The 25771-nt window shown below is 32.0% G+C and overlaps 1 protein-coding gene across 1 annotated transcript in view; it reads right to left on the reverse strand.

Annotated features, from left to right (window-relative positions):
- Window positions 1–7183: 7183 nt before the first annotated feature.
- The window catches only part of LOC126879774 (cilia- and flagella-associated protein 251-like), a 188246-nt gene continuing 169658 nt past the window's right edge, over window positions 7184–25771 (reverse strand). The window contains exon 2 of the mRNA XM_050643024.1: window positions 7184–7399. The gene's annotated coding sequence lies outside the window, so the exon portion shown is untranslated. The remainder of the gene's footprint in view (window positions 7400–25771) is intronic.

A 25771-nucleotide genomic window follows, 5' to 3' on the forward strand; every position in this document is an offset into this window, starting at 1 on the left:
GCAACGCTCTGCAATATAGGGTTAAAATGTTTGCTAATATGACAATGTTTAATGTACAAAAAATTAATTCTTGTCGATTGTGTGCACCTGCTGTGTGCTATTTGCTCGTTTATTAATTTATTTCCCTTAATAGTTGACTCCGAAAGAAAAACGGAAATTCATTTCGAATCACTGCTAATCTAATATTAACAGATAAAACGCGTTGAAAATACTCTCGAGCACCCTCTATATAAATTTCAAAATAACAATGTAAAAAATTTCGCAACGAAATCTAATAAAAGTCATGTTGCATCCCCTAACAAATGTTACTATGTCCAATTCAATAAACGACGAAACAAACCTAATTGTGTTCAAAAAATCATTACAAACTTGCCCAGGGTGAAAATGTTACAAATGTCTTTATAATGTGGGTCTTTTTCCACCCTCGTCGGTCGGCGCGGATGGGGCGTTGTTTTGATGCTGTTTAAGGACGACACAATAATCAGAGGCGTAGACTTTGGTTTTTTTGGCTCATCTTTTTTTTTTTAATTAATTTTACTATTGACACTTCTAAATCAATTGAACGTCTTTGTGGGATTAGACAAGGATACATTTGATCGCCACTGAAATGGAAATGGAAGTTAAAATTGATGTACAAATTATAAAATCGGTAGACATAGGCAGTGGAATAAGATAGGGCACTCATTAAGTTTTATGCTTTTCAGTTTAATTATGGATAATATCATCAACAGTGTCGACAAAGTAATAAATAATAAATAATAAATAATTTATTCACCTTTTGTTTCATACAAGTATGAAGGTAAGTCAATATAGAATTACATAATAAATATTACATAATAAAGCATAAAAATTTCACAAATAACTTGCACACTTAAAATACAAAAAAAAAACAGAAATTATACAATACTCTCATATCCGCGACTACCCAGATGTCTCTTGGATGAATTCTTCCAAGGAATAAAATGCATTATTCAACAAAAACTCTTTCAGCTCTTTTTGAAATTTTCTTAAGTTATTTTGATTTTTTAAACTTAGCGGTAGTCTATTAAATACTATTAGTACTAGTCTATTAAAATAAAGTAAGATAATACAGAACGGGAAACAAAGAAATAAAAATACTCTCTTACTCAGACGACGCAATATTGATAGCCCAAGATAAAGAGAGAGTCTGCAAAGATTAGTCCAAAGATTTAACATAAAGACAAAGAGTTTATTATGATAATCTAAACTTAAGTAATAGAAAAGAAAAACTTGGAATTATACTGTCCAGCTGTGGAGACCTTTTCAAAGAAGAAAATAATCAAGTCCAAAAAGCAAATAGGCTGGTAGAATGCCTTAATAACACTATAAGGCGAAACGGACATCGTAACACTGAGATAAGGTCAAGAATGTATACCTAGAGACAGTATAAGAATGACATATACAACAGAAACAAAACCAAACACAACCACAACACAAACCACTACTATTTTATAGAAACGGGAGAGGTGAAAGTATACTGATTATTTATTATGAAAGAATTACAGGAAAGGCGCTGACAGATCGAGAGAGGAGTGAGGACGTTAGAAGAAAATTAAACTCAGAGGCGTAGCTACCGCCGTATCAGCCGTATCAATTATACGGGGCCCCCAACATACATGGGCCCCAGCGCAGAAGGTCGAATCAAAATGCCATTTAAAAAAAATTATTATTATTTCACTACCAAAACGTTTTGAAACAGTGTATATTGTTTGGATATTGACATTTTCGTGTAATGGATTATTTATCTTTATATAAATTATACTGATCTATTTTCTATTCTGTCGCTCGCCGATATTCCCTAAAAACAGAGCTTTTTTGTTTTCAAGCTACCTTTCATTGTCTATTCACCGATGGCTATGTGTGAGACATTGTATAATGTATAATACCAAATTGCAATTTTTGTAATCGCTTTACTTTTGAATATTTAAAACAGTGTGTATTTTTTAGGTATCTTTTCCTGTGATCTGTTCTTTATCTATAAATTGTATTTATATATATATATATATATATATATATATATATATATATATATATATATATATATATATATATATATATATATATATATTGTTGTGATCTTGATTATTGATATGAGATAATATTTTTATATGTCATTTAATTTAATCAATGCATTAATAATAATCTAATTAATTTACCAGATCACATATCAATATGTTTTCAATCTCAGGGCTTTTTATAAAATTAATTACTTACATACGTGGCTTCTAAGTATTTCTTAATGGTTCCTAATCGGGATAGGAAAGAAAAGAGTAAAATAATAACACATATGGGTTACAATTGTAATCAAAATATTGTTTATTTTATTTAAATGGCAATCACTGCTTAATATTTGCTATATCTTATTATTCTTAAACATAACATTTACACATGGGAATCTTATTTCCTTTTGATTTCCAATTGAAAGTTTTTATTAACATTTAACTATTATGATTTATCAGCAACAATTCTATTTAAGTTTGATGAAGCTTTTCTGATATTATTGATTATGTTTTTTCAATTTTAAATGTGGTATTTACTACGAAAAACCCATACATTCATGTCCAAACAAATGAGACTGACCTTTTTCTGGTTCACTGAGAATGTCTTCACACAAGACCCGTTTCCTGCTATCCTTGGCTGCAATCAAAACCTCGTCCTGGCTTCCAGTAATGTTCTCCTCTGAAACTAGCTCGTATAGCTCTCGTTTCCTGCTTCTGTCGTGATGCTGTGTTCTACCTTTTTCAAAACTGCAATCAGCTACCGGGAACTCTTGGCTCAAGGAGGTTCTTTTACTCTCAACCTGGCCTACCTCTCGTTCTACGATAGATACTCCACACTCACGGAACTACACCGGCTTTCTCACTCTCCGTACACTACCGTCTACTACTCGACTTCACTTCTCGACAGCTCAAAACATTCTGATCTCTATTTGTCATTCATTCCCCTACTTTCTAAATATCCCTTCCAGATTCACAAATCAAACTTCCACCACCAACTCTCATTCGCAGTATTCCTCAAAACCAAATTTTAAACTTTCTAAATATGCTTAATGGATTTCAAAGAAAATAGTTAATTCCCATTCTAAAATTACTTTCTACTATATACAAATTTTAATGACCTATTCTTTAGTTCCACTTAGTCTTATTTAGCATCGGCTAATGACCGATCCTTCCGCAAACAACGATAATGACCTATTAACGATTTCACTTGAGTCTTATTTAATCACTTCTTAAAATTAAACATAACAATTTGTTGTATACAGGTTGTTCTAAATTTATATGCCCGTGGTTGAGAAAATTGAAAATATTTTATATTAAATTGAATTCTGTTTATAATTATCTAATTTTAATTTTCATATCAAATAGAAATATAACAAATCCCCGCCTTGTATTCGATAAAATTTATCTGCATTTTTAAATAAATTTTCTCGAGGGCAAAACCAACTCCCTGTATATTTCCTTACTTTAATCTACGTCTTATACCCCTTCTTCTTGTATTACTCTAATTAGTCCCACCTGTAGAGTAATTGTTTCCTTATTTTCAGTGTCCTCATCCTGTGTTAGAGTGTCGGCTATTATGCTGTCTTTCCCTTTTTCCCATATCAATCTTCTGTCTTTTTCCTCAGATTTTTCACATACTTTTACCGTGTATTCTGCATCCTCGTTTTCATATGCCTCCTCTTCAAATGCCACTGTTTCGATCATATCTTTTTCGCTTTCATTTGTTAGCTTTATTTCTTCTTCTCCTGAGCTCATCTCTTCTTTTGAGGAATCCCAGTTTTCTTTTGCTTTTGATACTCTCAATTTTTCTTCTTCTGGGCTCAACTCTTCTTTTGAGGAGCCACAGGTTTCATTTTCTTTTGTCTTTTTCTGACTTTTTTTCCCTTTTCTTCTTTGTCCTTGCTTCGTGGCCAAATTCATTTCCACTGTTTGTTCTTTACCTGATTCGTCCGTATTTTGTTTCTCCTGTTCCTTGTTCTGTTCTTCTTCTTTTTCTTCTGTTAGATTCATCGTATTATTTTTAAAATCTATCACTACATGTTTTTCTGCCAATTCGTCAACTCCTACTATCATGTCATGTGACATGTTTGGCATTATTACACATTGTAGTGCATACATCTTCTTACCCAGTCGTACCATTACTCGTATGCCTTCATTTATAGTTGCCAATGTCCGTTTGTTTGCGCCCACTAAATTTACCCTAGGTATTTTGTAAATTAAATTTGCTAAGTTAACTTCTTCTATTAGTTTTCTGTTGACCAATGTTATTTCAGATCCAGTGTCTATCATAATTTTAATTGGTTTCTCGTTGATAAATCCATCCACAAATTTTAAATTAACTCCATTTTTCTTTTCGTTGTTTCTTGCCAATTTAATAAACTCCTTGGGGTTACAAAAGATTCCTGTTTGATTTTTGGTTTTTAGTGAGCGCCGTCGTGAAAAAACGCCGGTTGCTCATCGTAGTTTATATTTTCGTCATAATGTCTCTCTCCGTCATATTCATCTGTCTGGGTATTATTTACTTCTCTTCTATTTTCTCTTGGTCTGTCGGATCTGTTTCGGTTTTCTCGATATCCCTGTTCATTTTGTCTACCATTATTTCTGTTTTCTTGATTTGCGAGTGTGGTGTTTCTATTCTGGTATTCGCGATTTCTGTCCTCATTCCATTGCCTATTTCTTTGTTCATAATTTCCTCTTCCGTTGTCTCTATTTTCGTTTTCCCTTCTGGGATTAAATTCTCGTCTTGTATAGTCCCTCCTATTTTGATTTCTATCTCTGTAATCCTGTGTTTCTCGGAGCCTGTAATCTTCTCGCGACCTTCTTGATTTTCTTTCTCTTAAACGTGATTCTCTTATTTGTAGGAATTGGCATAAACTATCTATGTCTTTGTAGTTTTGCAATGTGATATGGTCTTCCAGCGTTTCTTCGAAATGTCTTGCAATCAGTTCGACTAATTGTTCCGATGAGTAATTATATTGTAGATGTTTTGCGTTATAGTAAATTTGTAATGCATATGTCCTTTCTGATATACCCATCCTATCATTGTATTTCCCATTTTGCAATTCCTTGTTAATTTCCAATTGTTGGACTTTTCCCCAGAAATAATTCAAAAATTTTTGTTCAAATTGTTGCCAACTGTCAAATTCTTCTTCTTTGCAATCGAACCATAGGCTTGCTTCATATTTTAGATGGTTTCTGATAGTTTCTTTTGCTGTTTCGAAATTTCCGATGTGCTGTATTTTCTTTTTCAGGCTATTTATGAACGGCACTGGGTGTAATCTTCTTACATCCCCGCCAAACCTTATCTTCACGTCATCTGTGCTATGTATAACCATTTCTCTTCTTTCTCCGACATTTTGTTGAGTATTGATTTCCGCAATCTTTCTTTCCACTTCTTCTATGTCTGCTTGAATAGCGTTTTGCAACTTGTTTTCCAAACTTTCCATTTCTTTTTTCTGGCAATTCGTTATCTCCTTTATTTTATTTTGAATTTTCATTTCTTGTTCTTTCATGTGATCCTTAATTTTCATTTCATACTTTTCTATGCGTTCCTCCATTTTCTTGTTGTTCTCTTCTATGGCTTGTTTTGTTTCCTTCAGATTTTCTTGCATTATTCTTTTTGTTTCATCCATTTTCTGTTGTGTCTAATCCATTTTTTGATCCAATTTTTGTTGTGTTTCATCTATTTTTTGTTGTGTTTCATCCATTTTTTGTTGTGTTTCATCCATTTTTTGATCCACTTTATCCATTTTCTTTGATGTTTCTTCCTGATTTTTCTCCATTGCTTGTTTTGTTTCCTCCTGATTTTTATCCATTTTTTGTTGTGTTTCATCCATTTTCTGTTCTATTCTTTGTGACTGGAGTTGCATCATTTGTAATAATTTATCTATTCCTGATAATTCTTGCTGTTCTGATGCCATGATTGTCGTGTCTAAAATATCTTCTTGGTCTGAATTATTCTCTTGATTTGAATGTTCTTTTTGTTTTTTGTTGTCTTTGCTTTGGCTTCTTGTCACAGACATTTGTTTTCAAGAAGTACTGTCCCCGCCAAATATGAAATTTTACTAGTATGTTACCAAGACGACTTTTTCTCACCCAAATATTATAAATTGTCAATAAATATATCAAATGTAATATCGTAAAAATAAAATATTAAATCAGTTATGTAAAATTTGTACCTAAAGAGATCTAAAATTTTATGTTATCAAATGTAAGTATCTCACTTTTTACCACAGGCATATAAATTTTCAAATACCGGCTTTACTCTTTCTATCCTTCAAATTTGCCACTAGAAATACTTTACAATGCCCTCCACGTTGGACGACAGTTGTTGTGATCTTGATTATTGATATGAGATAATATTTTTATATGTCATTTAATTTAATCAATGCATTAATAATAATCTAATTAATTTACCAGATCACATATCAATATGTTTTCAATCTCAGGGCTTTTTATAAAATTAATTACTTACATACGTGGCTTCTAAGTATTTCTTAATGGTTCCTAATCGGGATAGGAAAGAAAAGAGTAAAATAATAACACATATGGGTTACAATTGTAATCAAAATATTGTTTATTTTATTTAAATGGCAATCACTGCTTAATATTTGCTATATCTTATTATTCTTAAACATAACATTTACACATGGGAATCTTATTTCCTTTTGATTTCCAATTGAAAGTTTTTATTAACATTTAACTATTATGATTTATCAGCAACAATTCTATTTAAGTTTGATGAAGCTTTTCTGATATTATTGATTATGTTTTTTCAATTTTAAATGTGGTATTTACTACGAAAAACCCATACATTCATGTCCAAACAAATGAGACTGACCTTTTTCTGGTTCACTGAGAATGTCTTCACACAAGACCCGTTTCCTGCTATCCTTGGCTGCAATCAAAACCTCGTCCTGGCTTCCAGTAATGTTTTCCTCTGAAACTAGCTCGTATAGCTCTCGTTTCCTGCTTCTGTCGTGATGCTGTGTTCTACCTTTTTCAAAACTGCAATCAGCTACCGGGAACTCTTGGCTCAAGGAGGTTCTTTTACTCTCAACCTGGCCTACCTCTCGTTCTACGATAGATACTCCACACTCACGGAACTACACCGGCTTTCTCACTCTCCGTACACTACCGTCTACTACTCGACTTCACTTCTCGACAGCTCAAAACATTCTGATCTCTATTTGTCATTCATTCCCCTACTTTCTAAATATCCCTTCCAGATTCACAAATCAAACTTCCACCACCAACTCTCATTCGCAGTATTCCTCAAAACCAAATTTTAAACTTTCTAAATATGCTTAATGGATTTCAAAGAAAATAGTTAATTCCCATTCTAAAATTACTTTCTACTATATACAAATTTTAATGACCTATTCTTTAGTTCCACTTAGTCTTATTTAGCATCGGCTAATGACCGATCCTTCCGCGAACAACGATAATGACCTATTAACGATTTCACTTGAGTCTTATTTAATCACTTCTTAAAATTAAACATAACAATTTGTTGTATACAGGTTGTTCTAAATTTATATGCCCGTGGTTGAGAAAATTGAAAATATTTTATATTAAATTGAATTCTGTTTATAATTATCTAATTTTAATTTTCATATCAAATAGAAATATAACAATATATATATATATATATATATATATATATATATATATATATATATATATATATATATATATATTCAAAGTGATTATTTCGACCAAAAACAATAAATAAATCTGTAGGAAATATCAGGTATGTGGTCTATAATAAAAAATCTTTATTTTTTCTAAAAACTCAATATTTCGCACATTTTTTTGATGGCTTCTTCAGGAGTATACTGTAACAACAATTTTAACAACTTACAAAGACGTACAAACTAGATTTTAAAATACTTACAGAAAGTTAAAAGATTTCACAAATAAATAACATTGACATTAAAATAAAAATTGTTACTGTCATATATTAAAATGCATCTTAAACTTAATATAAGAAAAGGTCTGAAGCACGTTCGTTACAGTAATAAGACAAAACACATAAAATGACTCAAACGCAAAAAATAACAACAAAAGAACAATTAGAGGAATACTATTACTTTAATTATTAAGGTTAGTTGTTTATTAAGGCGAGTGTTAACTTAATGATTACTGTAAATTTTATTCAATATATTACAATATATGTTACTTAACTGTCCAGTGTCTGTTTTGTAATTTAAAGTTTTTTTATTTTTGTTAATGTGTTATATATAATGTTATATATAATTATATATATATATATATATCTATTTGGCGGCTGACGTTATACCATAAGAAAAGAGCTTCTTTGTTTAAGCTCATTTTCAATGTCCATTCAACCTTGGATTGAAAAAACTGAACGTTTGCAAACAATCACTCTCAACAATTCAAATCTATTTTTCGACTTATTTTTCTACGATTTTTCTGTTTATTAGAGTTTATTGGGTTTATTATTATTATCTATATTTGGGTGTTTTACTTAGAACTTAATAGGACTTAATGTGGTACTATGTAATTTCCAATTTATTGAAATTTTGCAATATATTGTTTTGTTTTATTTCATTATCTTTTATTTTAATAATATTGACGATTTATGTAATCTCAGTAAACTGTATTTGTTATTGTTTTATTTTTTGACTCTGTGTAAGCTTTGTCCATAAAATTGTAAAATTTTCAGTGACAATAAAGCATATTTCTATTCTATTCTATACAAGCGTTTTTGCTTCTTTTTCTGAACATCTCTTTAGCACTATCCCACAGTGGCGTGCGGTGACTTTTTCTAAAGGGGAAGCGATTCAATAAGGATATAAAGATATTTTCTTAAGGGTTGAGGGTCGAGCCACTTCCCACCTGATAACACTCTGATGCGCTATAGGGGCAACACTCTCTATCAGCAAAGTGCTTATGTGAGACGTCCTGGGTACAAGGAGTCACAAACTAAATCCTAGCCCGATCAATGCCTGAGGTACTCTATTGCCGCTATTTCTAGTGACTATAGTGACCTATCATTGATCTGTATTGCTTGCTCGGGCCTAAAGTCCTCGCTCCGGGCTTCGTTTTCTAAAGAAGAGATCTCTTTAAATGTTTTTTTTTTAATTCCAAGGCATTTTCCACAACACACAACTTTCAACAATATGACACATGACACTTATTTATACTTGAGCTCTATTCTCCTATCAACTTCTGATAATTGTTGAATTCGGTCTTTTTCAATGGACTTGTAAAGTCTGCCTTCGCTTGTTGAATTTCTTGTAAAACTTTTAATGCATTTTAATACTGAAAAACTTCGTTCAATTGATGCACTTGTGACTGGGGTAGTTTGTAGTAATTCACACAAATTGGACACTTCACACAGGGACTTTTTTAAACCAGTAGTTATAAGAAATACCCAGATTTCTGAGTATATCTTTATCACTAATGTGAGTTGTTTCATAAACAACACTTAACTTATAATGCAAAGCTGGCATATCAAAATATTTTCATTATTTAATCGTAGTGAAATAAATTCCTCTGTGGGAAATTTTGATGAATTATAATTAGAAATATTAAATAAGAATATATTATATAATTCTACAAATTTTAATTCGTTAAAATTTTGAAAGCGAAAATTCATTTTTTGTAGAATGTTATCAAAAGGTCTCTCTGTTGTCGACATTATCAATCTTCATTCTTTTTCTTTCACCTTCAAGCCCCATATTTTCAGTTTTATCCCAAATATTTTTAAACTGCTCTCGTTTTTTAATTATCGTATTAATAAAGTCATCAATTTGTCTTATACAAAATGCAATGTCAATTGACTTCATCTGTAAAATGTCAAATAAAAGATCAGTAAAAGGAAAAATCTCTGCAAAAAATTTAAATCGAAATATTCGTTAAGCGAATGTATGTACCTAAGCAGACTAAGCATCCCTTAGAAGCAGTAACAGTCAGAGCATCCCAATCTTGGAAGGCGATCGAACAATCGCTTCTGCAGGGTACCAAAATTCGCGCGACTAGTGGGTGCGGTCATTGAACCCTGACCAATTTTTATACGGGACAACTGCATGACAAGCGGCGATTTTGAGATGCGCTTCTGTCAGAGGTGGACCGAATAGTTGAATTGTGTGCATAGCGCATATTGAGTTCCTTCCTATGCGATTAATTTTTAATATTTTTCAATGCCTATTGCTTATGTAATAATATGTAGATTACTGCGATTGGGGAAAATTTTTGATAATTAAATATTAGTTAATAATATATTTTGTTATATCGAAGTATATAATAGGGAAGCGGTGCTTCCCCCGCTTCCATGGACCGCACGCCTCTGCTATCCCATATCAGTCGTGGTAAAGGGTCCCACGACAAACTTTGATATGGGGCATGGGGCCCCTGTGGTGCTAGCTACGCCACTGAATGAAACGTACAGTGTATAAACAAATGTACAGTAAATGAAAAAAAGAAATATTCACATAAGCAGAATGGAGTAGACCCGGATGGAGACAATAACAAGAGATAAATCACCAATCTGCAGAAATATCGGACGACCGCCTCAGAGTTGAAACGACAACCTTCCATAAAAGTATCAATCCGCCAATGAACAAGCGGAATTGCTTATAAAGACAAATAAGAAGAAGTAGAATATATAGGAATAATCAATTACTTAAGAGGTGCTAATATCTTTTCTTAAAAACCACCGTTACCTTCGTGCGAATATTTTTATTAAACGCTTTTTTTAGTTCAATAGTTTGCGTCAAATCTTTAGACCTTAATTTGACTGCCTTTTCTTCAACGCAAATGAATGAAAATTTGCAGACATTTACATTCGCGGGAACAATACATGAATAGTCAATAAAAAAAATTATGTTTATTAATTGTTTAATAAAAAGAACCGATTTTAATGGAAAATGATTAAATTCTCTTGTTTTTTACAATGTAGAAACTTGAAACTTTTACGCATTGTAGCTAATGATATGAACTATACATAATTTCACTTTTTACGTTAATTGTTTACGTTATGCTTTATAAATAAACAATAAAGTTTCTTTTGAACGCTCATATATTTGTTTATATAAAAATCGGCGCTTATTCGTGTTAAATTTCAATACGATACGAAACAAAACTTCAACCAAAACTCGAATTCAAAAAATTCGTGTTTTTATCGTAGTCTTAGAAAAACCACCGGTAGAGACGTTTTGTGCTACAATTAACATTAGAACTCGTATTGGCGTATTAATTAATTAAACGCTTTTCTTTAGTTCAATTATTTGGGTAAAATCTTCGGACGTTAATTTGACTGCCTTTTCTTCAATGCACATGACTAAAAATTTTGCAGACATATGCATTCGTGGGAACAATACACGAATAGTCAATAATTTTTTTTATGTTTATTAATTGTTTAAATAAAAAAACGATTTTAACGGAAAGTGCTTTTCTCTTGTTTTTTACAATGAAAAAACTTGAAACTTTACAGATTGTAGCTAATTATACGAACTATACATACATGTCATACATTCACTTTTTTCGTTATTGTTTACGTTATGCTTCGTAAATATACAATACAGTTTCAAATTTTTTGCCGATTCCTACTATTTTTCGTCATATGTAAAAGTGTAATACTAAAAAGTAAAAAATAAAAAAAATATGAAAAAAAAATTTTAAGAAACGCTTTTCTTTAGTTACGAGTGACTAAAAATAAAAATATTATAAAAAAAAAAATCAACTAAAAAGCAAAAAATAAAAAAAATTCAAAAAATCTAACACATTCGTTAAAGAAAAGCGTGGGACGAAAACCGTTTATTCGATGAAGACGCGCCACGCTTTTCTTTGATGAATGAGTTAGATTTATTTATTATTTTTTATTTTTTGCTCTTTTGTTGATTTTTTTATAATATTTTTAATTTTAGCCACTCGTAACTAAAGAAAAGCGTTTCTTAAAAATATTTTTTTTCATATTTTTTATTAATGTTGTGTTCATGCAGCGAAGTACTGAATCTTATTTTGTTGTGCAGGTGTATCAAAATGACTGTAAAAAAAATTTCTGTCTTTAATGGTCTTTAGTGATTTGTCCAATAAATTGCTTGGCGTGGATAAGATGTACAAAAAATTATCGTCAGTTTGTAAGAAAAATTTCAACACCCCGTATCTCGGAAACGAAGCATTTGCCGACATACATTTATAAAGCAAACTGTTATTTCTTTTTCATGCAGAATTACCGTTTAAAGTTTATCGCACACCCTGTATTAACGAAACACATGTTTTTCATTACAACTAGCTGTTAAAGTACTCAAATTTTAAACGCTTTTATTTACATAGTTCAATAGTTTGCGTCAAATCTTAGGCGTTAATTTGAATGCCTTTTCTCCAATGCAAATGAATGAAAATTTTGCAGACATATGCATTCGCGGGAACAATACACGAATAATCAATAATTTTTTTATGTTTATTAGTTGTTTAAATAAAAAAAAAGGATTTTAATGGAATATGCTTAAATTCGTTTGTTTTTTACAATGTAACAACTTGAAACTTTTACGTGTTGTAGCTAATGATATGAACTATACATAATTTCACTTTTTACGTCAATTGTTTACGTTATGCTTCATAAATAAACAATAAAGTTTCAAATTTTTTGCCGATGCCAACTACTTTTCATGTTAGTACATCATATGTTTTATACATATTTTAAGAAACATGACGATATATTTTAATGTTTGAAATGTGTAAGACTAAAAAGTAAAAAATAAAAAATATATATTTTTTTTTTTTTTTTATTAAACCCAAGCTGTGTTTAGACTACTGAAATCTGGTCATCAGTTGACCAATTATCAGTTCTTCTTTAACTTATATTACTACATGATACATAATCTAAGATCTTAACCCTATGGTGTCCTCTTATTTTTTTTAACAAGTATGAAATTTTAAAACTAAAACTAACACACAATACAACACTATGCTTTTACACTAACACTTTACACTAACTCAAATGGTTTTCTTCGTTTGAGTCTTCTTTCTAGCCCAGTATTATCGAGGAGCTGGATGGCCTCGATGTTTACATGACTATGGAGCCGTTGTTCGTGACTACCTGCCATCTTCTTGATAACTTTGTCTACATCTTCCATCTCAAGATCCTTGTGGAGGTCGACATTTCGGATATACCAAGGAGCATCAACGATGGAATCTCTGGATAATCTGAATATTACTTGAATTGGCTACAGATTGTAGCTAATTATACGAACTATACATACATGTCATACATTCACTTTTTTCGTTATTGTTTACGTTATGCTTCGTAAATATACAATAAAGTTTCAAATTTTTTGCCGATTCCTACTATTTTTCGTCATATGTAAAAGTGTAATACTAAAAAGTAAAAAATAAAAAATATATGAAAAAAAATTGTTAAGAAACGCTTTTCTTTAGTTACGAGTGACGAAAATTAAAAATATTATAAAAAACAATCAATTAAAAAGCAAAAAATAAAAAAAAATTGAAAAAATCTAACACGTTCGTTGAAGAAAAGCGTGGGGCGAAAACCGTTTATTCGATGAAGATACGCCACGCTTTTCTTTGACGAATGTGTTAGATATTTTAATTTTTTTTTATTTTTTGCTTTTCAGTTGATTTTTTTTATATTCTTAATTTTTTTTCATATTTTTTTATTATTATCCAACATAAACGATTGAATAAAAAAACAGTGTTAAGAAAACCTGAGGCTATAATATAGTTGGTTTTAATTTCAGTATTTTATAAATGCTAGAATATTTCTAATGCTATTCTAGGAGCTACACAAGGTGTGGTGAACTTTGAGAAAAAAAAAACAGTTTGAGTGGTACACCTGGTACAAAATGACAATTTACCTGTCTGACAACAATATTATCACAGCGACATTGTTAAAGAATAAGGCTATAACATAATAAATCAAAATCAAAATAAAGTTAAAATAATCAATTAAATCCGAAAACATATTTAGGCAATTAGGGACATTTTTAAGGTGTTTCGTTAATTTCTTATAGTAGGTAGTTCTTGGGCAAAATAATTTCGATGATATTTGAAATCGTCCTAATGTTGTAATTATCTGCTTTTGTTTTTACTTATTTACTTTTTGTATCACTCATTATTTATCTTCAATATTATTTGTGTATCACTCATATAATAAATAAGAAATACATTATCGAATCCTCTGAAAAAATCAATAGTTACGCACGTGGACTAAGGCTATATTTATATCTTCGGTGTTTACCAAACTCAAATAATTCGAATGAGGGGCATACACTTAATTGACTTTGTAAGGGAAGAAGGACAATGTAATTTTTGCTCTAAGCGTACACACACTCTATTATTCTTAATGAACATTATTTTTGATGTAATGGCAATATGACTCGACGTGTTAAAAAAGTAGATATAAATAAAAGATGTCATAGTGATTTTTGATTTTATTTCTGTATTGTATATTTATCATTTGACAGGTTTAAAACCGCCTGAGGTAATGCGCATTTGAGTTTGAATCACGTGTATTGATTACAAGGTATTAATTCAATAGGTACTACACATATATATTAGGCGCAACAACGAAGCACTAAAAAGCCCAAAACCTAGAAATTTTGTGCAGTAAGATGAATCGTCATGCAACTTTTTGCATTCGATACAGGAGAGTGTCAGGAAAGTTTGTGAACTAAATTGATCTCCGGCAGGTAAAAATTTCCATATGAAAAACGCATTCAAAGTGCATCTCGAAGAGATGGAAAATGAAAAATTTATAACTTAGGAAATACTAACGGAAATGAGTTCAATTTTTATACCCGGAGTTTTGGAGGTCGTTGAACACGAATTTTATCTCGGCGATGGACTCCAAGATACCTGGTGCCCTGGGTGGAACTCGTCGCCTGGAGTTTTATGTTATAATTAAAGTCCGGATTATAAGCATGACAGAAAGGTCAAAATAAGCACCTATAGTATAGTATAGTTGATCCAAAAGATGGCAAAACCCAGACATCCAAAGTGAAAGTTATCTTTCAACACCAAATTGTTCTATATGGTCCACACAATGTCCAGTAAAAATTCACACCATTTTGAGCGTCGGGTTTGGGGGGGCGAGGGGGGAGAAATCGGTAAATTCGTAGTTTTTTAAGTTTTTCGCCAATATTTCTAAAACTATGCGGTTTAGCATGAACAACCCTCTATACAAAATTGTTCTACATTAAATTTGAAATAAAAAAGGTCATAGGCATAATCTTTCTAAAATGAATGGTTCCAAAGTTACGGAGGTAGAATAGTATAACTGGTCTAAAAAAAAGGCCTAACCCAAACATCCAAAGTAAAAGTTTTCCTCCAACACCAAAATGTTCTATATGGTCCACATATTGTTCAGTAAAAAGTTACAACATTTTGAGCGTCCCGTTTGGGAGGGAGATCGGAGAGAAGCCGGTAAATTAGTAGTTTTTTTAAGTTTTTCGTCAATATTTCTAAAACTATGCTTTAGCGTAAAAATGTTCTACATGAAATTTAAAACAAAAAATATTCTATACATAATTGTTATAAATTCAACGGTTTCAGAGTTACGGAGGGTGAAAAGTCGAGGTTTTCGATACTTTTTGGGCAATATTTATGATATAACTATACCAAAAACCCCGACATCCAAAGTGAAAGTTATCCTCCAACACCAAATTGTTCTATTTGGTCCACATAATGTTCAGAAAAAAGTCACACCATTTTGAGCGTCGGGTTGGGGGGAGAGGGGGGAGAAATCGGTAAATATAAAAAGGATCGAAAACCTCCACTTTTCACCCTCCGTAACTCTGGAACCATTGATTTTATAACAATTATGTATAGAACCTTTTTTGTTTTAAATTTTATGTAGAACATTTTTCTATATAACATTCATTACGCTAAAGCATAGTTTTAGAAATATTGACGAAAAACGTAAAAAAACTACTAATTTACCGATTTCTCCCCCATCTCCCCCCCAAACCGGACGCTCAAAATGGTGTAACTTTTTACTGAACAATATGTGGACCATATAGAACAATTTGGTGTTGAAGGAAAACTTTTACTTTGGATGTCTGGGTTAGGCCTCTTTTTGGATAAATTATACTATACTACCTCCGTAACTTTGGAACCCTTCATTTTAGAAGGGTTATGCGTAGAGCCTTTTTTATTTCAAATTTAATGAAGAACAATTTTGTGTAGAGGGTTGTTCATGCTAAACCGCTTAGTTTTAGAAATATTGACGAAAGACGTAAAAAACTACGAATTTGCAGATTTCTCCCCCCTCTCCCCCCAAACCCGACGCTCAAAATGGTGTGACTTTTTTCTGAACATTATGTGGACCATATAGAACAATTTGGTGTTGGAGGATAACTTTCACTTTGGATGTCTGGGTTTGGGTCTAACGATACCATACTATTATATAAGCAAAAAATGTCGCAAAAATAAGCAAAATTTTTATGAAATAACCAAGGTTCATGAAATAAACTTCTAAATAAACATAGATATAATGATATAAATAATATGAATAAAGGACATTAACATTAAAATTACGTTTATTTTAATTGTCGTATTATTAATAATAAATAAAAAATTACAAAAGTGTTAAACTGTAATATAATAAAAAAAAAAGAATGTGTGTGCTTTGTACGCACGTAAGAAGTTATACTTTTATTATATTATTTCTTAAAAATAAATATACTTTAAACAGTTTGTTTTAATTTTTTTAAACACCAAACTAATTTTGTGCTTACCGCTTAAAAAAAATAAAAAAAAAGTATAGGATTGCTCCGGATTCGAACTCAAGACCTCTCGATCTCTAGCCGAATGCTATACCAAATACGCTACGAGGACTGTGTCTGTATCGGTTCGGACGTACCTAATGACAATTCACGGTAACAAACAGACAAGGTGAAGTATAATAAATATACAATAAAATGTTTTAATAATACTCATCTTACTCCTGAGGAAGATAGATCCAAAGACACAAAAAATATAATAAATATATTTACTAAAAACACTAATATAGGGTGTCTGCGTAACTTGGAACCATATGGGAAATTTTTTTAATATCAATTTTACGAAAAAAAGTCATTCTTTATAAAGTGCTCTGCATACTATAAAACCTAAGATGCAATCATCAGATATCAAATTTTGTCAACAGTATACGAGGTATGTCAAAAAATATGAATTTCGCTCAAGAGCAAACTACCTTTATATTTCAAAATATCAAAAAATTTTATTATGAAAAGTTATTTGTAATTAAAAACCATATTCAAATACGCAATAACAGCCTTCTACTTGAAAAAAAAATTCTGAAATTTTCCTAAATTACCGATTCCGAACATCATTTTTATTTATTAGACATGTAATAACTCTTTTATTAATAATTTTAGGAAAAAAAGTTATTCTTCATAAAAATCTGTGCATGGTCTAAACCTTAAGATGCAACCATCAGTTATCCAAGTTTGTTAATTTTATACGAGGTGGGTCCAATAATATGAATTTAGAAAGAATTTCTAAATTCATTCTCCCTAGGGAGGAAAAAAGTAAAAGTGACGTCATGGTATTTCATTCATGAAATATAACTTATTGAAGCGATGTACAATATCTATTTTCTATTACGTAAGTATCTATACATTTTAACGTTTATTTAAAAACACTATGGATTTTGCAGAATGATAAAAAACAGTAAATTGTTATTCTCATTTAACAATGTTTACATTAATAATTTGACTTATATTTGACAGTTGACAGTTATATTGCACTTACTTGCTAGTTTTAGTTCTAATAAATTTTGTTGGTTAGTTACATAAATAAATTAAGTAAAAATGAAAAAATGACATGTTATTTGAAGAAGGTGGAAAAACCATATGTATAACATGGGAGTAAAGTGCCTTTTCCCCCCTTGAATGATTACTGCCCTCCGCTACGCGTCGAGCAGTAAACTTCATTCTCGGGAGGAAAAGTAGCGCTTTCCTCCCTTGTTATACAAATAGCTATTTCCACCTACCTCTACAGAAAGTATACTTTTCCTGACCTGATTGTAGGTAGCAATGTCGTACTTTTTCTCCCTAGGGTGAGAAAGTTCTTTTCCTATAGTTCTCCTAAAGTTCTTTTCCTCCCTAGGGAGGAAAAGTAAAAGTGACGTCATGGTATGTCATTGATGAAATAACTTATTGACGCCCTATACAATATTCTATTATCTATTATGTAAGTATCTATACATTTTAATGTTTATTTATAGGGCACCCTGTATTTTTCAGAATGGTAAAAACAGTAAATTGTTATTCTGATTTAACAATGTTTATATTAATAATTTGACTTATATTTGACAGTTGACAGTTATATTGTACCTACTTGATAGTTTTAGTTCTAATAAATTTTGTTGGTTAGTTATATAAATAAATTAAGTAAAAATGAAAAAATGACATGTTATTTGAGGAAGGTGGAAAAACCATATGTATATCATGGGAGTAAAGTGCCTTTTCCTCCCTTGAATTATTACTGCCCTCCGCTACGCGTCGGGTAGTAAACTTCATTCTCGAGAGGAAACGTAGCACTTTCCTCCCTTGTTATACAAATAGCTATTTCCACCTACCTCTACAGAAAGTATACTTTTCCTGACCTGATTGTAGGTAGCAATATCGTACTTTTCCTCCCTAGGGAGAAAAAGTTTTTTCCTCCCTAGGGAGGAAAAGTAAAAGTGACGTCATAGTATGTCATTGATGAAATAACTTATTGACGCCCTATACAATATTCTATTATCTATTACGTAAGTATCTATACATTTTAACGTTTATTTATAGGGCACTCTGTATTTTGCAGAATGGTAAAAACAGTAAATTGTTATTCTGATTTAACAATGTTTACATTAATAATTTGACTTATGTTTGACAGCTGATAGTTATACTGTATCTACTTGTTAGTTTTAGTACTCTAATAAATTTGGTCAATTGCAGTTACATAGTCAGTGGGTTATATAAATAAATTATTTAAAAATGAAAAAATTACTTGAAATTTGAGGAAGGTGGAAAAATCATATGTATAACATGGGAGTAAAGTGCCATTTCCTCCCTCGAATGATTACTGCCCTCCGCTACGCGTCGAACAGTAAACATCATTCTCAGGAGGAAAAGTAGCACTTTCCTCCCTTGTTATATAGATAGCTATTACCGGTCCCTAACGTTCACTTTCCGGTCTTGACCTGCATAACGGTATTTTCTGGATAAAAAATTTCCAGAAATTGTACATTTTCTGGTCGCTCTTAAAAAGGATTAGGTATTCAGAATAATCAAAGACAGAAGATATTGTAAAGTGTTCTAATACTGAAGGATCACAAACGATTTCTGAAAATGTGAAATGATTTCAGAAGAGAGGGAAGTGGGAAAAATGACTGGATAAGTTAGTTACGTTGAAATTAATATGCGTTGGGTAGTTTAGATAATATAGTTAATGTCCGAATGCCACTGAGAATTAGTTTTAGTGAAAGAAAGGAGTCATTGATGAAAATATATAGAAATGTGAAGAAGGAGGATATAAATATTTAAAGTTGAAATTAAAATTTATTTTGGGAGATGTAATAGAAAATTAAAAAAATATCCATGGGGACGAAGTTATATCATCATCATCATCATGGCATCTACACTCCTAGCAGAGTGATTGCCGCCCTCTTTGGGCCCTTCCGATTTATTTGTCGCGGTGAATCAATCCGCATTAACATTTTGATTTTACAATTGGTTGTGTGACTTGGCATCTTCTACAATTTTCCTCCGTTCGTTCCTGTTTTTGCTTCTGGTTACCTATTCTCTGACTCCCATCTTCTTAAGGTCCTCCACTATCTGGTTCTCCCATCTAGTTTTGGGTCTTCCTCGTGGTCTGACTGATACAGGTCTCCATTTGGAAATTTTCTTGATAACGGCTTCTGGATTCCTCCTTTCTATAATATATTTCATCCATCTGAGTCTCTGTGCCTTGATAAATCTGACGATGTCTTCTCCTTTCAGAAGTTCTCTTACTTCGTGGTCCATGAGTTTTCTAAATTCATTATTATTTAAGTTTAGTGGTCCAGCTCTCCTCCGAATTATTTTCCTTTGTAGGATCCTCAATCTTTCTTCCTCTTTCTGTGTCAGAGACATTACTTCAGCACCATATTATATGATTACTGGTCTAATTGCTGCTTTGTAAATTTTCAGTTTTGTATTCTGAGTAAGCTTCTTATCTTTGAGGAAGTTACTGTATTTCCAGTAGGTTCTGTTTCCTGTCTGGATTCTTTCATTAATTTCGATACTTCTATCATTAGTTCCATTAACTGAGACTCCAAGATATTTAAAATGTTCTACCTTTTCAAATTCATATTCACCAATATTTAAACTTATTATATTAACTTGGTTTTTTCTTGAGCATATTAGGTATTTTGTTTTGTTTTGATTTATTTCTAAACCCCTTTTGGATGCTTCTTTGCATAACTTCATAAATTATTCCTTTAAATTGTTTAGGTTTCTGCTAATTAATGATATGTCGTCAGCATACGCCACAAGTTGCGACGTCGATGTTATAGACGTACCTTTTATTTCTGTAGCTCTTATTGTTCCTTCTATAGCGACATTAAATAGTGACGTTGATAGAGAGTCGCCTTGTCGTACTCCAATTGCTATTTCTATATTTTTGGTGACTCCGTTATCCGTAATTATTGCTGCAGTCGATCCATTCATTGTCATTTTCGTAAGCTTTATAAGTTTCATTGGTATTTCTAAGTTTTTCATATCTTCTATTAGGTCGGGTCTTGTTAAGCTGTCAAAAGCTTGCTTGAAATCTATGAAAAGGATGTGTTAGTCGATATCATGTTCGTAACATTTCTCAATTGACTGTGTGATTATGTGAACTGCGTCTTATTGTTGACCTTCCCTCTTTAAATCCGTGCTGGTAGTCTCTTATTTTAGTTTCAATGTGTTTTGAGAGTTTTTGTCTGATTAATGATGTCAATATTTTGTAGCAGCTGTTTAACAGTGTTACTGCTCTATAGTTGTTACATTTTGTGGGGTCCCCTTTTTTAAGAATCGGAAACCTCCATTCAGCTTTCCATTCTTCGGGCATTCTTTCTTCTTCCCAAATCCTTATTATTAGGTCGTATATTTTCGGTTGGAGTTCTTCTCCGCCTCTTTTTATTAGCTCATTTGGGATTTCATCTGGACCTGCTGCTCTCTTTTGTTTTAGATTTCTTATCACACGTAAAAAGTCCTCATATGACGGCTTCATGATTTCGATTTCATCATCAAAGTCCGTTTCTTCTGTATATTCGAGAGAACTTTCTCTCGCCTTAAATAACTCTTCGCAGTATTTCTCCCATATTTTGGCATCAATCTTAACTGTTGGTTTCTTCTTGTTTTGTGATTTTACATATTTGTAAAGCTTTACATTATTCTTGCTATTTACTTCCAACTCTTCTATAACTTCATCAATCCATATCTTTTTCTTATTTGTGCAGAATTTGTTTGAGTCTTTCTTTTTTCTCCTATACTCTTCCAGATCTTCTTCTCTTCCTGTCTTCAGCCATTTCTTTCGAGCTAGGTTTTTTCCCTGGTTGCTGTTTCGCAGTTGTCGTCATACCTACGGTGACCATATATTTTTAAAGAAAAATAAGTACAAAAAAAATTGTGTTAAAAACGCAAAATGTATCTTGTTATTGGACAAATATAACTTTTTGGCATTAAAAATAAATAAACTATGTAGCTAGACATAAAAAATGATGTCAATTAAACTAAACATAACACATTACATTAACTTTGAAAAAGTTACAAACCTGTAATTAAGAGTTTTTAGATGAGGGACCTGGAATAGCCTCATCTTCTTCCGGTTTTTTGCATCATTCATATTTTTATGAACTTAAAATTAATTTAAGAAGGTCCGGCTTCGACTGAAGTAAATGAAACATTTCATACAAGTCTCATCAAAATTTGCGTATACCAGCATCGCTGCCTTGAGACTGGATATGGACATTTGTGACTTTTGCGACGACCAATAATAATTATTTATTACAGAAAATAAATGTTCGATAGCCGCACTAGTACCCGGAAGACAAAAAATAAATTCGCATAATATTTGTAAGTTTTTCAGTTTGAATTGATCTACACACTTAAAAACTTTAAGCCATCGATCCTGACTATTTTTTTCTTCTCTGTTCCACTCAGCAATTTTTTCACTTGTAGCCACGTCTTTCAAAATTCCCGGTTCGTCAAAGAGTTGATCTTCGTTTAACATGGTTGCCTTGATATACAATTTAAAGCTTCGAGAGAATAACAAACATCGTTTCATGTTATTTCACTTCTTATGCGAGCTCCACACTCTCGCCGAAGTCGATCGAGGTTCAACAAGTACGAGAGTGTAGACGGCCACCTTGTGTAACTTTGCCTCACTTCGTTCTACTTCCATTCTCTGTTGGTCTGGTCAAAGGGATCTTTGTCGGTATCGCACCGCTCTTTGTCGGTATCGCACTTCCTCGCGAAGTAGAACGAGTGTGTAGAGAGGGTACTTCGAACTTCGGTCAACTTTGGCGAAGTAACTTCGCCGAGAATGTGGAGCCCGCTTTAGATCTATGCTTTTGAATAGTTTAAATTAATGAAAATTTGTACTCCAGTTTTCTAGGTAGGTTACACATTTTGTGTAAAAATGTTTCACTTGCGCAGTGAAGTTTTGTGTGCGACCACCGCACCATAATCCTGATGTTTCACACACTTAAAATGTTTCTAAAGATCATTCATAAGAAACCCACTTTGAATTTACACTACTAATCCAGAGATGCTTGGATGTGAACCAGGATATGTACGTCCGTTTCATAGATTACAACAAGGCCACAATTCGATAAAGTCCGCCACAAAGAGCTAATGGACGTCCTCAAAGCAAAACAATTACAATACCATGACTTTTGAATTATAACAAATCTATATTATAAACAGCAGGCACGCATACGCATTAACGAACACACATCAGAAGAGTTCGAAATTAAAAGAGAAGTGCGACAGGGGTGTGTATTGTCACTACTATTATTAAATGCATACTCTGAAGAAATTATGAAAAAAGTTCTTGAGGGAGAAACAGCAGGAATAAAGGTACCTAAGTGGAACGCCAATTAACAACATTAGATATGCGGACAACCTCCAAGACCTCCAAAAGCTAATGAACAAGATAGTTGAGTATGGAGAACAATATGGATTATCAGTAAACATCAAGAAAACTAAATTTATGAGGCTATCAAAAACCCAAAATAATGATAAAAGCCTGACAATTAAAGGTAAAACTTTAGAACAAGTTGAAAACTACAACTATCTTGGCACAATAATTAATCACACAAACGATTACTCCAAAGAAATCAACGTTCGAATAGAGAAGGCAAGAACCAACTTCAATAAAATGAAAAAGGTAGCTTGTGCAAGAGAACTGAAATAATTAAGACTTGAGAGTTAGGCTGACAAGGTGTTATATTTTCTCGACTCTACTTTACGGGATAGAAGCATGGTCAATTAACGCGTCGACTACTAAAAAGTTGGAAGCATTTGAACTGTGGGTGAAGGTACTTGAAGATAGCATAGACCAAGTCTGTAACAAACAACTCAAGACCCAAAAGCTGCAATACCTGGAACAGTATATAAAGAAATTTGTTTAAAAGTAGTAAACGATAAAAATATTCATTTTTTAGAAAAAATAAGTACATTCGCGTGTCCTTAGAAAGGTTTTAAAGTACATTAGGACAATATTTAAAAATAAGTACTGTCCTACTTAAATAAGTACATATGGTCACCGTAGTCATACCAGTCTTTTTGCCTTTTTATTTCTTTGTATCCTATTACTTTTTCTGCTGCTATCGAAATGTGACCTTTTATTACTTTCCACGTTTCTTCTATGTTATTAGGATTCGAAACTTTTAAATTTGCCTCAAACTCTTTAGAATAATCTTTCTGAACAGTATCCGAATCTAGTTTCCTTACGTTCCAATTTTTTCTTTTCGTGAATTTCTTTGTGTCTTTAATTATTTTCATTTCCATATTTCCTATTACTAGGAAGTGGTCTGAATCTGCATTTGCACCACGATACGACCTGACATCTTGAATTGTTCTCCTCCACTTTTTTGAAATCAAAATATGATCGATTTGATTACCCTCCGTTGATCCTGGTATTAGCCATGTTACCTTATGTTCTTTTTTGTGTTTGAAATGTGTGCTCATTATAAATGTGTCTGTTGCTGCTGCTAGGTTACAAAGCATTCTCCCATTAGTATTCGTAATTGTGTGGAGAGTTTCCTTACCAGCTACGTCCTTGTTTATATCTTCCTTTCCTGTCATTGCGTTGAAATCACCTAGTAAAATTAATAGGTCATTCTTGGGTATATTTTCATATATCTCTTCGAGTTTCTCGTAAAAATCGTTTTTGTCTTCCTCATTCGCATTCTCGGTGGGAGCATATGCATTAATGAATGTTAAATTAGATTGCTTGTTCTTTATTCTGACATAAGATAATCTTCCACATATTGCTTTGAAATCTATCACCTTGTCCCTTAATTTGCTGCTAATTAGGAAAGCTGTACCATTATGTCCTTGTTTGGTATCTCCGGAATAAAACATTGTATATTTCTTTTTTACTATTGCTCATTGATTTTTCCATCGAATTTCTTGTAGCGCTAAGATTTCGATCTTGTACTTTTCCATCTCATTCGTCAGCTGTTCCATTTTCCCTGCTTTAATAAAGTCCTAATATTCCATGTTCCTATTCTGATCCTGTTAGTTTTACGTTTACTTCGATTTTTTTGTTTTTTGTTTTTTATTATACTCTTTACAACCGTTTCCTTATTCATAGCCAATTTTCGTTCCTGATGATTTTTATCGTTTGCTGAATTATTTTTTAGTTTTTTGGAGTACTGTTTAGCTTTGTTATCTTTGCTATATTATCTTCTGTGCTTGGGCTTCCTATGGGAGATCTTTGACTAACTTTACTAGCATTTTTTTTCTGTGATCTACTGTCTTCTTCAATCGTTTTTCCCAGTGGAAACATTTCTTTTGCCGGTTCGTTTATATCTTCGCTCTGAGGTTGGTCGAGTGAATACCTTTCTCCATTTATCCATAATGTATTGTATCTTAAATGTGCCAGGTATCCTTCCTCTCTTGCTTTTTTCGTATGCTCCGTGAGTTGTTTTCTATCGGCGATTCGGATTCGGACGAAATTATATACGGTTGAAAGATGACCCTATTAAAATTGACCGAAAAGAGAATAAATATGAGGTTTAAGTTTGGAAAAGTGTTGAAATCTTGTGTGAACAGCTGTATTATATTCCTGAAAAATAACTCTAATAATCTGTTTTAGATTTACGATTTGTTTTTAAATTCCTGTATTAAACAAAAACAAACAAAAAACAGTTGTATATGTTTATATACAGTGATGAGCGCGCTAATAACTGTCAAAATAGCACAAAAGATGGAAAACGTATTAAGTTGTGAGATAAAAAGAAGTGAAATTAGTCGAGCTGGGAAATTTAGCGATATTAACATATAAATTTACATTATATTGATTGCTTCCCACTTCCAACCTTTACACGTATCAGAAGAGTATGTCAACTAAAACTGTCACTGTGACAGTGGTAAAGTGGTAGTTGCCAAACTCGTGCGATACGTCTAAAGGTGGGAAACAATCAATATAATGTAAATTTATATGTTAATATCGCTAAATTTCCCAGCTCGACTAGTTTCATTTCTGTTTATCTTACAACTTAATACGTTTTTCATCTGTTGTGC

This window comes from Diabrotica virgifera, chromosome 2, assembly GCF_917563875.1.
Source record: "Diabrotica virgifera virgifera chromosome 2, PGI_DIABVI_V3a".
Taxonomy (NCBI): Eukaryota; Metazoa; Arthropoda; class Insecta; order Coleoptera; family Chrysomelidae; genus Diabrotica; species Diabrotica virgifera.